The sequence below is a fragment of the Phocoena phocoena genome, chromosome 3 (assembly GCF_963924675.1).
Source record: "Phocoena phocoena chromosome 3, mPhoPho1.1, whole genome shotgun sequence".
Classification (NCBI taxonomy): Eukaryota; Metazoa; Chordata; class Mammalia; order Artiodactyla; family Phocoenidae; genus Phocoena; species Phocoena phocoena.
Window position 1 is genome coordinate 149,226,166 of NC_089221.1, and position 14,283 is coordinate 149,240,448.

Genomic DNA, 14,283 nt, shown 5'->3' on the forward strand with positions numbered 1-14,283 from the left:
CTAGCCTTAATATTTTTATGTTGTCTTTATTCTCAGTTTTATCTGAAAGTAGCTTTGTGATTCCTTTATTTTACAAAATGAGAGCATGGACCCTTTGGTTGAGTTCCCCACCTCCACCCCAGAATGGCTATTTCATATCAGAGAGATGATTAGAATATGTGCTTCTTTAATTCACTCCAGAATCAAACCACAGGTCTTCGAGCATAATGCTCGTTCACATTAATCTTAAACTGGTATCACTGAGCTTGAGGGAAAATTATTCCCTCTTTCCGTGTGGTTTTTCAAAAGTGAAGACCTGTTTTCCCCTTCTGTGATTGTTCATTCATCCAGAAAGGCCTAAACAGTGAGGAAGTCTGACCATATGCTCTTTTTAAAAAATTTTTGGCTGCGTTGGGTCTTCGTTGCTGCACGCGGGCTTTCTCTAGTTGCGACTAGCAGGGGCTACTCTTCAATGCAGTTTGCAGGCTTCTCACTGCGGTAGCTTCTCTTGTTGTAGAGCGTGGGCTCTAGGTGCACAGGCTTCAGCAGTTGCAGCAGGTGGGCTCAGTAGTTGCGGCATGCGGGCCATAGAGTGAGCAGGCTTCAGTAGTTGTGGCGTGCAGGCTCTAGAGTGCAGGCTAAATAGTTGTGGCACACGGGCTTAGTTGCTCCGTGACTTGTGGGATCTTCCTGGACCAGGGCTCAAACCTGTGTCCCTTGCATTAGCAGGCGGATTCTTAACACACTGCGCCACCAGGCAAGTCCCCTGACCGTATGCTCTTCATAGGAACTTCACACACAAAACATTTGGATTCACTGCTTCACATATTCTCAAGTAAATTAATAATCTGCCTGGAACTCAGGTCTATGCAGAGGGCTGTTCTGCTGGCCTAAGGAAGAGAAGAGAAAATGATCGTGAGATTAGAGGAAAGGTTTCATGAAGCCATGGAAGAAACCGGTAGCTCTGGTCATTGCCCCTACCTAGCCTGCTACGGTTATTTTCCTTAGTACGTGGTAAAAATGGTCCTCTAATTACATCTTCAGTTGACTGTTTGCACTGTCCTGCCCTAGTGGGTCCCCAGCAGTCCGGTGCTTTCCACCATGGAGGGCGGCTGGCCTGCCCAGCTTGCTCCAGTAAGATTTACCAGCAGTCTCATGTCTGCTTCTGGGCACTTTGGCCCCGGAGCCTTGGGAAACCCGCCATTTAATCTCCCGGCACTGGGGATTCTCCAGGGTGCGTGCCCACTGGCTTGGGAAATCGCAAGGGCCCGTGTGGTCTCCCTGTGGGCTTTGTGACCTCCAGCCTTCCAGACCTGCCTGCTGCAGCCGTGCCTCATCCCCACTTAACTAGCCCCTCACTCCGCCTGCACCTCCCTCAACACCCTAGCAAATGGTGGGCCACAACCAGCTTGTTTTCTTACCCACTAACTCGAGGCTTGTGTGGAAATCACCTCTTAAAGACACTATTTAGCTTTTATTTTCTCTTTATTTTTTCTCTTTAACTTCAAAAGTAGCACATATGGCTTTATTTATCAAGACGTTATACAATAAGCTTTTGCGTGAAGGAGTTATGCGACCACTGTTAGCAGTCTGATGTGTGAAGATACCTATTTTAAATGTTTGCCAGCTCTGCAAAGGTGGTGTTGCAGCTTTAAGCTTCTAGAAGAAGGAATTCTCATTTGTCACCTACACTTGGGGTGGCAAGAACGGTGAGCCATCTCGAGTAGCAAGGAGCCTGCTCTTTAGGAGTCTGACGCAGGGACCAGCTTGCCCGCCTGTGGGAGCGGAAGTGCAAATACAGATTCTTGAAGCCCAAGGGAACTTGTCAGGTCCCAGTGCAACGGGTCTTAGTCAGCTCCACTCTTCCTGCTTTCTGTGATACCGTCAAACCGGGACTTGGGATCCTCAGTTTAGCATTGTCCTTGGTAACTGGACTTACTGTCACAGCCCCGCAAAACCTGCCCGAACTTGCACATTAACCGAGCCCACTTTCATTTAGGGGGCATCTTTGTATTTAAAATTACTGGCCTGGTTGACTTTCTTGGTGTTACCCTTTTGTCCTCCTGAGGTTGATGGAAAGGCCCAGTTACTGGAACGGTTTTGTTTTGCAGGTCACGAAGAGAACTCCTTTAGATGCAAAATCACCTCCTTACCCAGACCACCTTCCTTGACTCGCCCACTTTGGCTGTCAGCTGCCTTAAACGTTCCCACCACATTTGAATATCTTATTCTACAATGCAGTATTTTTTCCTGTCACCTTTTTTACACTTTGATGAATGATGTGCCTGTTGAATCTGAACTGTGCTGCCTCTATAAAATGTTTATGTACTGTTTGGAGATAGCAAGTGCTGTTCTTTGGAGAAATAAGATTACTCTCTCCTTGGAAACTGTGGATTTGAAGATGGCTCCTGCCTGCTCACAACATGAGAATCAGCGAAGTGTTTAAAAACTATTACATGACAGTAAGACTCCAGTGGGGCAGTCAGTAGGAGAACATGTTCAGAGGGAAAATGTGTCCCACCAGAATTATACCAAAGTATATTTTCAGGATGAGTTTCTTATTTCTGCCCTCCTTTGGAATAAATTATTTTTCTGCTCTCTATGGAAATCTGGTTTTGGTGTTTGTTAAGCTCATTTCTGTAAGCTCTTCTGTCTCTGGATAATGCCTTTTTGAAAAATGATTTTGTAGTCCAAACGTAGCTTGGATGGATTAATCTGGCTGTGTAGTTTGAGATACCTGAGGAGTCTGGTAAGTACTGTTGTTAATCATCCGGTAAACACCTGAGTGCTTGTTGTAGCCACTGGAGGAATCAAAGATGTGGAAGTTGGGTCCCTGTAAATTCAAGAGCTGGAATGCTATTTGGGGAGGTATATAATTCAAGGCCCCGTTTGACCATTGTCCATAAAAATGTGGTCATGATGCTAAGCAGGTAGAGGGGCGGTGCCAGCCACAGGGACAAGCAGGAACCAGCAGTTCCTTGTACCACCTCACTATCAGAAATAGGACTGAAAAATCAAGTGGTTAAAAAGCCTGGGACGGGAACAATAATTCTGTGTTTCGGTAGCAGGCCTCTCAATAATTCACTAACTTGGGGACTTTATTAGTTTTAAGAAATTTAAAATGAAAATGGATCTAAATTTTCACCAGCTCATGGCTCTTTGACAGCCAGCCAAGAATGGGTTTCCTGTTTTGCAGTTTGTACTTTTCTATTCCTCCCAAACTATCTGAACTCATTGCTTTGCTATTCTTATGACCAAAGAGAGTTTCAAGTTGACATGACTCTCTTGCTTTCATTTCTTTCTTTTCCTTCATTTTGAACTTAAAGTTTTTCCTGAGAGGCAGCTGTGTACTTTACATTTCCAGCAAACAGGCCTCTTTAGCTACTTTCATGGAATCCAGAAAACACTGAAGATTTGATGTTGAGGGACCATAGTGATACATGCTAACCCCATCATTTTATAGATGAGGAATCTCAGCCCAGACAGGGAGAGTTACTTTCCCAGTTTAACATAGCTGGTCAGAGGCAGATGGGGGAGTAGAATCCGTGTTTTCTAATTTCTACTCTAGAGCACTTCTTCCTTGTACCCCGCCTCTCTCAGAGTTCCACTGGCCAGGAGCCACCTCTGGGGCTCGGGTGGGAGGGAAGAATTATGCCTTTGTGGATGATCAAGCTGTCTCTCATCGGAGCAACTTACTTGATCCTTAATCGTTATTTGTCATCTAAGAAACCAATGCTGGTGTTACTGTGGGTACATGAAAGGATGCCACAGTCTTTGAGTCCTGACCGCGGTCGGGGGAGCGTGACTTGAGTGCAGCTGTGTACCCAGATTCTTCAAGTCAGGCCCTACTGCCCATCATCACTGGCGGTCAGTCTGAAACTGTTCCAACTCCCACCCTGGACTGCTTCCCAGCAGACCACCATGGGTTTGAAGCTGAGCCTCATGTCGTCCCTAGTGTGGTGCTTCCCTTGAGTGTTGCTTTTGCCTGTCCCGAGTTCAGCACGGCATGAGCTGATAGGGAGCCTACATGGGTTCAGCACAGCAGACCTCGGCTGTGGCATGCTTGCAGCAGTGATGGAGGGCAGCTCTTGGGGGACCCTTCTCATTCACGATCGTGGTTTGACACATTTCTGATTTAATGGCATGGTTGAAGACAGAGGTCACAACCCTGGCTGATCCAGGTCCCTGAGTTCTGCCTTGTTCTGTCACTTTGTACGGATCCATTTTCGTACTTCTTGTTCGCTGTAAGACATTAGGGGGTAAACTGGATTACATTGCTTTTTGCACTTGGGCTTGCTTGCCATTTGGTGGGATCCAATTCTTACAGACGGGTAGGGAAGATTTATGTGTTGGCTCCACTAACAGCAGTGGGAGACACAGGGACATGAGCACTGAAGGGCCTGGTGATGTGCCAGGGAGGTTTTGAAAAGCCTGCTCAGTAAACTTTCTAGGGAGATAAAAGGCCCTAATAAGGCAGCAGCTCAGGCCTGAATCTAGAGGGTTTTCTCCAAACCCTACTAGGACTCACTCCCGATGAGGCCTCGGTATAAAGCCTGTGAAGAAGAAAGGAGCTCATTTCCTAGCCAGATTGGAGATCAAAGGCCACCCCCCCACCCTCCTGCCCCTCCCTGCCCAAAGACTGATTGCAAGCTCCTAACAGCCAGGTAAACTCAGATATATGTTTTCTCCTCACCTCCTCCCTAATAATTGAACCATTTTGTTAAAACGACCCAGCATCTGAGATGGATGCCTGTGAATCCTATTTCCTTTGACAGTGCCCTTGCTCTAGTGCTTGTCAGGGCCCAGATTGGAAGGAGCACCATCCAGCGCTTTAAAAGGATACTGGAAGTGTTTCTCTCTTCCAAAGTCCCGGTGAACATGGTGTGGCCTGGGGATGATCATCAGACTAGGAGAAGCCCTAGCTTTGCAATTATTCCATCACTTGCTAGTTATGTGACTTGGGTAAAATCATTTAATATCTGAGCCTCAGTTTTTTCATCTATAAAATGGGGATAATACCTGACCATTCTGCTATGTGACGTTGTTACCAGATGTGGTGGTGAAGGTGATTTGTAAATTATAATAATATACAAAGGGTATTTTTCAAAGAAATGGTAAAATCCCTAGGACCCACTGACAGTACTTTTCTATGAAGATAGGCCCCAGAGAGGCAGCCAGCTGATTTTTTTTTTTTTTTTAAACATATGGTTTCCCTTTTGTTTAGTCATTTGTACTTGGGTTACAGAAAAATAAAAGGCACACACCAGGATCTAGGCCTGATCTCTGAGCAGGGAGATGGATCTCTTAGAAACAATCATAGCATAAGTGTCTAGACCACATCCTTCCTGCCCTTCCAGGCTCTACCAGCTCATATACCAGAACAGGAGTATTTCTGGTGTGCTTTTGAAGATGTAGTTCAAGGGTCATTGGTTTCTTTTAACATTCTTTTTGTTGTTTTCTTTAAACATATGATGTCTGTACCCTTATCACTGACCCAACAATTTTTTATTATATCTTCCTTTGGTGTTGCTTCAGAAATGGCACCTTTTTGTTTATTTCTTCTGGCCAGTTTTTAATTTTTTTTTTTAAGTACTGGTAGGTGTTCTGCCATGTGGAGGGAAATATAGAATTGAGAAATTATTTTAAACTGTTGCTCGGACTCATGGAAGATCTGGCCCTGGATTTCATCTTCCAAAAATTTGAAGTCAGTTGCTCCTTTATCAACTATATTTAAATTACATTTAAAAATATCTATCTGGCAGTTTAGAATGGTTTCATCACCCTACCTCTCTATGCAAGAGCTCTCTTCTGTTTGGAGGACAAATGTATTTAAAATGGAGATGGACTCAAGTGAAAATTGTGTATTACTTTTCCCCCTGTCCCTTTATTTCAGTTTTCTCTCAAGAATTGAATGTATGAAGTTAATTGTAGAAAATCCATAATTTTCTAAGGAAAAAAGCACAATGTAAAATGCTGTCGTGACGGATATTTTTTGTAGCAGAATTGATGGAAAGCAACCTTAATGTTCAACAAAAGGAGATTCTTACATAAGCCATACTGCATACAAATAAAGGAATATCCTGGTGCATTTAATAATTTTTTCCCCAAAATATATGCCTGGAAAACGAGATTGAAAAGACAAACAGCAGAACTATTAACATGGCCTCTGGATGGTAATTGCAAATGATTTTAATTTTCTTTTTCCTTTTCAGCATTTTCTCCAATGAAGCTGTGATACTTTAGCAAAAAGAAGAAACAATAAGTTTCTTTAATAACAAAAGATAATAGGATATTATGTTAAGAGGGAAAAAAACCCCACAGGATTTCAAACTTACATGCACAGAAAAAAACCTGATAGGAGATGGACCAAAATGTTGATTGTGATTATGTCTTTTACAGCTTTGTGTACTTACAAATTTTCTGCAAAGAGCATGTTATTTTATAATCAGGGGAAAAATGCTGTTTTGCAGGGGAACATTGTCAGAATAGTATTAGTACTTCCTTCAAAGATTATATAACACACACACACACACACACACACACACACACACACACACTTTTATTTTAAGAGTAATTCAGGGCCCAGGGAAATGAAGTCAGCTAGATTTATTAAAACACTGAAGCTATTCTGAATCAATGAAAATCCGCGAGTTCACACAGCAGTTCTGATTAACTGTTTGCACTGTGCAGGATGGAGTGCAGAGCATTCAGCTTATAAAATGCCAGCCTCCCTCTGTATAGGTGCTCACAGTGACCGTGCGGTGAAATGAAAAGGGAGCATTGATTTTGATTCTGCCCACATAGAAAAGTGGAAGCCTGGGGTATGAATGTTCTGGGGTCCCACACGGGTAGAAAAAGCCCTACTGTTCTTCCACTCCCAACTGCTCCAAGCAAGTCTTTCATTCAGGCTATGCTGCTGTTTCATTTCAAACCCCCTCCTTGTGAAATGTATTGGCCCTTTTTTCCCCACCTCCCACTACTCCCCAGCCCCCCTTCCCAGGCCAACTCCAAAACAGGAGTATTCTAGCTGAGGATGCTCAACGATGAAGACGGCTACCCACGTGAATCCAGTCAAGCTTCTATTTAAGTTGCCATCAGGATTTTGACATGGTTTCCATAGTTTCTTTCTACTGTCCAAAGTGTGGTACTGCTGTGGGCGCCACCCCAAAATGGAACGCGAGGAGCAGATGTTTTGTAAAAGTAAGCGCTGTGTCTGGGGAAGTGTGAGTTAAGAAGCTAAGTGTGACTTTGCAAGCCGTGTAAGGTTTTCAGCAACATTCAACAAGTATTTTCAGCTCCTGTTGTCCTGATGTTACCTGCTTGAGACACTGGTAAGCGGAAGAAACTCAGCCTGTGACCTCCTCCAGCTGAGAGTTTAGCAATGGACCTCAGTGTAGGTGCAGTATCTTAGCAAGTACAGGTTGCTGGGTAAGAGCACTAGGAACCCTCAACGAGTGGTGGAGGAAGGCTTTTTTTTTTTTTTGCGATACGCGGGCCTCTCACTATTGTGGCCTCTCCCATTGCAGAGCACAGGCTCCGGACGCGCAGGCTTAGCGGCCATGGCTTATGGGCCCAGCCGCTCCACGGCATGTGGGATCTTCCCGGACCGGGGCACGAACCCGTGTCCCCTGCATCGGCAGGCGGACTCTCAACCACTGCGCCACCAGGGAAGCCCTGGAGGAAGGCTTTTTAAAGGAAATGACCTTTAAGGGGAAACCCAAAGGATGAGTAAGAGCTAGGCAAACAGGAGTGAATGAGGTGTTCTAGGCTAATGAGTGATGAAGTTGTGGGAGTCTAGGAAAGGGAGAGGTGTCCTGGATTATGGGAATAGGAGTGAAATGAAGTCAGAGAAGTAGCTGCACTGGGGCCATATTTATTAGCACATACAGATGACTGATGGATGTCAGAGGTCGGGGGAGAGGTCAAGGATTACACCCAGGTTTCCTGCTGGCTGGACCGTGGAACCTTTCACTGAGATACAGAGCCATGATGAGTTCAGTCATGGACAATGAGAGTTTGCAGGTGCCTGAGATATCCACATGGACGTACCTAGTGTGTACTTTTTACATGGGCCTGGAGGTTGGGAAGGAGGACCAGGCTGGAGGTAGGGATGCTAGGCACCAGCACGGATATTACTGAAGCTATGGGTGTGGTTATGGGGGCTGAGAAGCAGTCTAGGCTGGAGACCTGAGAAGCACCCACTCTTAAGGGGTAGGCAGAGGACGAGGGGTCTGTCTATAAATGACATCATTAGTAAACCCTGTGGCTTAGACAGTAGTCAGCACCACCTTCGCCTCCAGTTTACCAAATATTTTCACATATGTTATCCAATGAAGTAAGTGGGACACATTATTCCTATTCCACAGTTGGAGAAATTGAGGTCAACAAAGGTTACATGACTTAGCCAATGCCACCCAGAGGTCTATCTTTATAATACATCAAAGGTCATCACATTCCAAAGGTTTTTTTTGCCCCTTCAGCTGGTATGGTTACAGGGCCTCCAACCTTCCTACTCATCCACACCCAAGCCTCTTCCCATCTCAGATCCGGGAGCCCTTTTGCAACTTCTTTTTTTTAGTTTGTGTTTTTTCCTTCATTGTTATCAGTCCTATTGCTAATGATAATAGCTAGCGCTTATGTAGCACTTGGGTAAGCAAGACGTTCTAAATGGTTCACATATGTTAACGTGTTTAATCCCCACAGTAACCCTGTTAGGTAAATACTACGATTATCCCTATTTTACAGATGAAAAAATTGAGGCCCAAGGCCACAAGCTGCTACATAGAGGTAAGGGGATTTAAACCCAGAGGAGTCTGATCGCAAGGTCCCGGGCTGCTGCTGAGCCTCCATGGCATTTTGTCCCAGGGTAAATTTCCTCACGTGACCCTTTTGGGTGGGGTCTTGCAGTCTTAGCTGCTTCACCGTGGTTTGTTTCTGTGGTACCTGCGGTAAAGGAGCAGCCCATACCTACACCTGCATGTCCGAGGGAGGGGGTGCGCTTCCTGCTCTCCGCTGGCATTTCTGAAAGGCAGGGTCACCAGTGGAATTTTCAGGCATAATGTAGCACATGCACAGAAAGTGTGGGTCTGGGCAAAGCATCATCTCCTCTCACCTCCCTTTGCCTAGAACACCTCACACCCTTCTCATCTTGCTGTGTTGACCCTAGTCAGGCCCTGGGGGCGCTTTCCGACCTCCTCCCTTCCTAAATTGTGCCCCCTCTGGGTTCCCACAGCAACTGTGGCTGATTCCTGTCATCACAGCTGTGTAATTTACAGGTCTTTCCCCCCAGGCTGCAAAAGCTTTGCTGTGCAGCATCTCTGGCTTGTTCATTTCAAGTGTTTGATCTCTACAACCTTGGACTAAGTAGTTGCTCAATAAGAGTCCTATGGGTGGCCAGCTTTCAAATGCACATTTTGTAAATTCCATTCTTGGGATGCTGAGTTTGCTTAAAGCAAAGGTACAGTGGTCTGACCTAGAGCTCTAAGGTCTTGGTGAGCCAGCTGCTTGGGTGTGGGACAGGTGCAGTCAAGCAGGACCCCATGCAGAGAAGGGTCCCACACCTGGTTTAATGTTCTGCTTTTGTTGTCATGAAGTTCTTAATTTTTGAACAAGGGCTCCCTGCATTTTCATTTTGTACTCGGACCTGCAAATTATGTAGCTGTTCTGTAGGCTGGAGTGTGTTCTTCTGACCGCAGTGGGTCCTAATCAGAGTATTACACAAATATCTGCACACCCCCTGAAATCACCTGCAAAATTAGGTGTGTGTATACTTGTGCGCTTTTTTCTGGGGAGCAAGTCTATGGCTTTTATCAGACCCCTAGGGAAGTTCAGAGCCATTGTTATTAATAACAACAACAATAGCTAACCTTCACTTAGGCTTGTTGTGTGCCAGACTCTAAGGACTTTACCTGTGTTGCCTTATACCTCACCAGAGTGTAATTGAGTTGGGGCAGGGCAAGAGCAGTATTGTACATTTCCCTCCTTTCTAATACTCCCTACTCCTCTGTTCCCCAACCAGAGGAGAGAAGAAAACCACCGACCTGGTCCTCCCTTCTTTTATGGAGTTGGCAGGAGCCTGAACCTTTGTTTGGAGGAAAGGAGAACCACCCCTTACTTTGTCCTGATCCACCCTACTCCCAAGTTCCCCAAAGGCGACTTCTCTTTTGCCAGACTGGGAAGAGGTGATTGGGTAAGTGGGCAAGAAGCCTCTTCATGTCCAGCTGACTGGTTATCAGGGCACCAAGAAGGAGCTGTAGCCAGCTCACCAGGACTTCTGCCACCAGAATCCTGACGTAAGCCTGAGTGGTGGGTGCACCGCCCAGGTTGCAGGGAGCTGGTGCCCTTAGGATATGTATGGAAAGGCCAGCAGCCCTGCAGGAGCCTAGATGGGCACTGAGTTATGGGGGTAGATTAATGAGACTTCCTCCTAGTACTGCCCTCTTAACACAGGATAGAGTCCACAGCTGGCGTTCAGGTTTGTTAATGTGCTCTATGTCTCACTGTGACTGGAGTGTGAATTCAGGTACATTGCACCCATTTATTTCATGCATCTCACTCTTGGGCTGGACCTTGTGAAAACAAGCTGGAAACTCAAAACTGGTGAGCACCATCCCTGGTTTTGCTGTAGCGTGAGGGAAATTTATGACCTTGTGAATTTATGGGGTGGGGGGACCTTGGATACACAGGACCCCCTAACTTCACCCTCAGTCCTCTGTACTTTTTATTATTATTTCTTTCCTTTAGTGACCTTTTCTGGACTCTACTTCCTGTGTTTAGAAATCCAGCTTCACAGTTTTACACCAGGTTGGGCCTTTTGGAATGTGCCTCTATTTGTAGTTCAACAAACTGTTATCTGGCTACAGGTCTTGGTTCCTACTTCTTATCAGTCTGTTCCTCCGCTTTCTGTTTTTATTGTCCTATTTCTGGCCTCCCCAACAAGAAGGTCTTATTGTACCTGTCCGTTGGGAGTCTTTCCTACAACAAACACTAGATTGTTCTCACTCCCTGGCTTCCTGGTTAGCTCTCAGTTAGAGTGGCTGATAGTAACAGTGTATCTTCAGCTCAGCACTGACAAAAAACCAAAACCAAACCAAAAAACGAAAACCCCACAGGAACTACTAGATGTCCTGGAAATTTTCAGTCTTAGTGAAACAGACAACAATTTTGACAGGAATGCTGCCTTGGAAGATAATGGCATCCCAAAACAGTCTTGAGTTGCTTGCTGCCCTCTCTTGCCATGCCACTTTCCCTTCTCTGCTGCTGCTTCTCTTCCAAGAAACTTCTGGTCACATTCCTCCCTCGAAGGTAGAGGAGGGGAAGACCAACACTGTTGAGCACCTATTAGGCATCAGGCTGTGCATTTCATCCTCAAAATCAACTTGTGAGGCAGGTGATGACAGAAATCAAGGGATAGACGGATTAGGAACTTGCCCAAATCAGTTAGCAAGAAAGTGGCCCTGAAACATGTGTCATGTTCTTAACAACCAGGTCAGGGCTTCCCCTCTTATAAACTCTTGTATTGTCACCTTCCCAAGTCAGTCTCCTTCACCAGGTTCTGAGTTCCTCCAGGGCAGAGGCTGTGTCTTCCTGTACACATTAGGCACTCAACAAATGTCAGTTTCTTTGTTGCTTTCTCTTCCCTTATCTGTCACTAAGCAGGCTTGAATCTGCTGTCTACTGATGTGCCTGGCATTCTCTGTAATTCAAGGATGTATTAGTGTTTATGCCCCTTGATTTACTCGAGGAAATAATATTAACACATGTTACGAATAATACAAAGCAGTAAGTACATTAAATGCTCAGTTGGGTGGAAGAAGGAAGGAGATTAATGAGGGCAGAAATAGATATGATAGAAATAAACTTCATAAAAGATATGGGGGGCTTCCGTGGTGGCGCAGTGGTTGAGAGTCTGCCTGCCGATGCGGGGGACGCAGGTTCGTGCCCCGGTCCGGGAGGATCCCACATGCTGCAGAGTGGCTGGGCCCGTGAGCCATGGCCACTGAGCCTGTGCGTCCGGAGCCTGTGCTCCGCAACGGGAGAGGCCACAACAGTGAGAGGCCTGCGTACCGCAAAAAAAAAAAAAAAGGTATGGGGTCTTCAGCCATGGAGGATGAATAGGATTTAGAGGTTAATCTGTGCCTTCCGACCACAAGCAGTTAACAAGCTCCTGTCCTGTGGCAAACATGGTCTGGGTTTGGAGAATGAGGATTCAGGGGAAATAAGTAAATGATCGACTAGGGAAGTGCATTTGGGGCTGAACTTCGGTGCCTCCCAGGAGGAGTAAGAAACCGAAGCTCAGAGCTGTCACATAAAGAACACTGCATCCTATTGAGAGGTTGAGGCTATGGGAAGAACTGATCTTTTCTCTTCCCCCAAAGAATATTTTTTAGGAGGGATGAATGAGGGATGGGTGCCAATTGCCAAACATCAACTAGTATCCCTTTTAGATTCACCCTCAGCAACGCTCCAGTTTTCTCAGGAAGAAAATTGGTTTTCAAAAGTGTCAGAAGGACACGGCTTTTCCTGGAGATCTTGATTAATCTTGAGTTAATTAATCTCACTTCTAAAGCTGTGAAATGTTAACATATTACACAGATCCAGAGGGGTCTGGAAAGAAAACACAGATTCAAAAGGAAAACACTCATTTAGAAGATATGTGCATGACCAGCAGGCAGGGCTCAGTCTGTGCTCCAATGAAAAATTACACAGTGCAAACTTTAGGTCAAAAGGAAAGTTAGGACCTGTGGCAATTATTTTAATGCTTTCAGGAGAACTCAAAGTTAGAAGGACCATAGGGAACATCCAGTTCTAGCCCAGTTCCTCCTGGTGAAGAAATTGGAACCCACAGAGGTCGAGCCCCTCACCCTGGGTCTCATAGTTGGTGGTAGAGCTCCAACTGGGGTCTTGGCGCCAAGAACAGTGTTTCAAATACATCAAGGCTTAAAGTGGGTGAAATGTCTGCATTTCCAATGTCTCTCTAAGGATACAGAGAGTGTGGGTAACCGTGGTTGGTTCTGAGGAGAGATGAGTGGCCAGGGAACAGGGGTGGGAGAGAGGTTTAATTTTCACTGAATACTTTTCGTACCTTTTGAATTTTGTACAGTGTAATAAACATGTTACCTAATCAAACAATAAAAATTATTTTTAAGAATTCAGTGGAGTCCTAAGTATTACTTTTTTACCCCATTGACTCATATTTGGGTAAAACATAGTTTTCTGACTCAGGCTATCCCAGTATGTAAAATGGTTCTGCAATATCAAGGTTAAGCATTTTGGAAGTGGTCATGGCAGTTGGTTACTGCTTTGTGGCTAGAACAAGAAGAGCCTTCTGAAACTCAAAGCAATGCTATTCCAGAGTCCTAACTCCCTGCCAACTTTGGCAGGATAAAGCCCAGAGAAACAGAAATCAATTAGGAGTCAGTGATTTCATTCACTTCAGAGCAGGAAGTAGTCATTAATAAAGCTGGATGGAAAGGTCTCTGTTAGCCAAAAGTCTGTCCTTTCCAAGACAACAGAACATGCAAAGGCGGGAATACAACGTAATTCATTAGTAAGTGCTTTCAATGGGCAGCGTCTCGTGCTGGGAGAAGAATCTGGGTGGTCCTTGAGCCCAAGAAACGGTTGCCCAGTAGAGGAGGTGAAAATACCTATGTTCAAAGGGCAGTAACGGTGGAGAAGCTAACCATCTGCTGGAGTTTTTCCAAATATAGTATTACGAGAGAGGATTATCTGTGACCTACAGAGATTTAATGCATGAATCTCATGAATGAGTGAGAGGAACATGGCTCAAACTTCCCAAGCTAGTTTTTCTATTGGGGTTTCATTTTTAAACTCCAGTTCATGTGGAAAATTAGAAGGTGGTATGTTAGACTTAGGAAAATAATTATAGTCCTGCTACTTCCTGTGCAATAGGGAAAATACTCATTCCTTCATTGGGTATTGAGACCCTAAGGCATTTTGAAGGATACAGAGGTGAGATTTACTGTCCTCTTTGGTATCTACATATACTTATCTATTAATATGGTGTACAAAAGTATTTCAGTAGCTGTTTAACTGCTGAAGTCTAAAGTTATCCTTGCTTGTATTTAGTCTGCTGTGGATCTTCTAAATAATGTCCTTGAAACAATCTAATCATACTATCATTCATTAAGTGCTCACTATAGTTGAAGCACTATGGTAAGTGCTTTATACGAATTATTTTCACTCAGTTCTCACATCAACCCCATGAGCTACTTACAGTGGAGCCTCACGAGGTTAAATAATTTGTGCTGATTCACACACGGTAGAGCAAGGTTTCAAATCCAG

At 44.9% G+C, this 14,283-nt stretch overlaps 1 protein-coding gene across 1 annotated transcript in view; it reads left to right on the forward strand.

The window, feature by feature from the left end:
• Window positions 1–2,587, forward strand: part of ATP6V0E1 (ATPase H+ transporting V0 subunit e1) — a 34,700-nt gene extending 32,113 nt beyond the window's left edge. Inside the window, exon 4 of the mRNA XM_065874291.1 lies at window positions 2,091–2,587. The gene's annotated coding sequence lies outside the window, so the exon portion shown is untranslated. The remainder of the gene's footprint in view (window positions 1–2,090) is intronic.
• The last annotated feature ends 11,696 nt before the right edge of the window (window positions 2,588–14,283 follow it).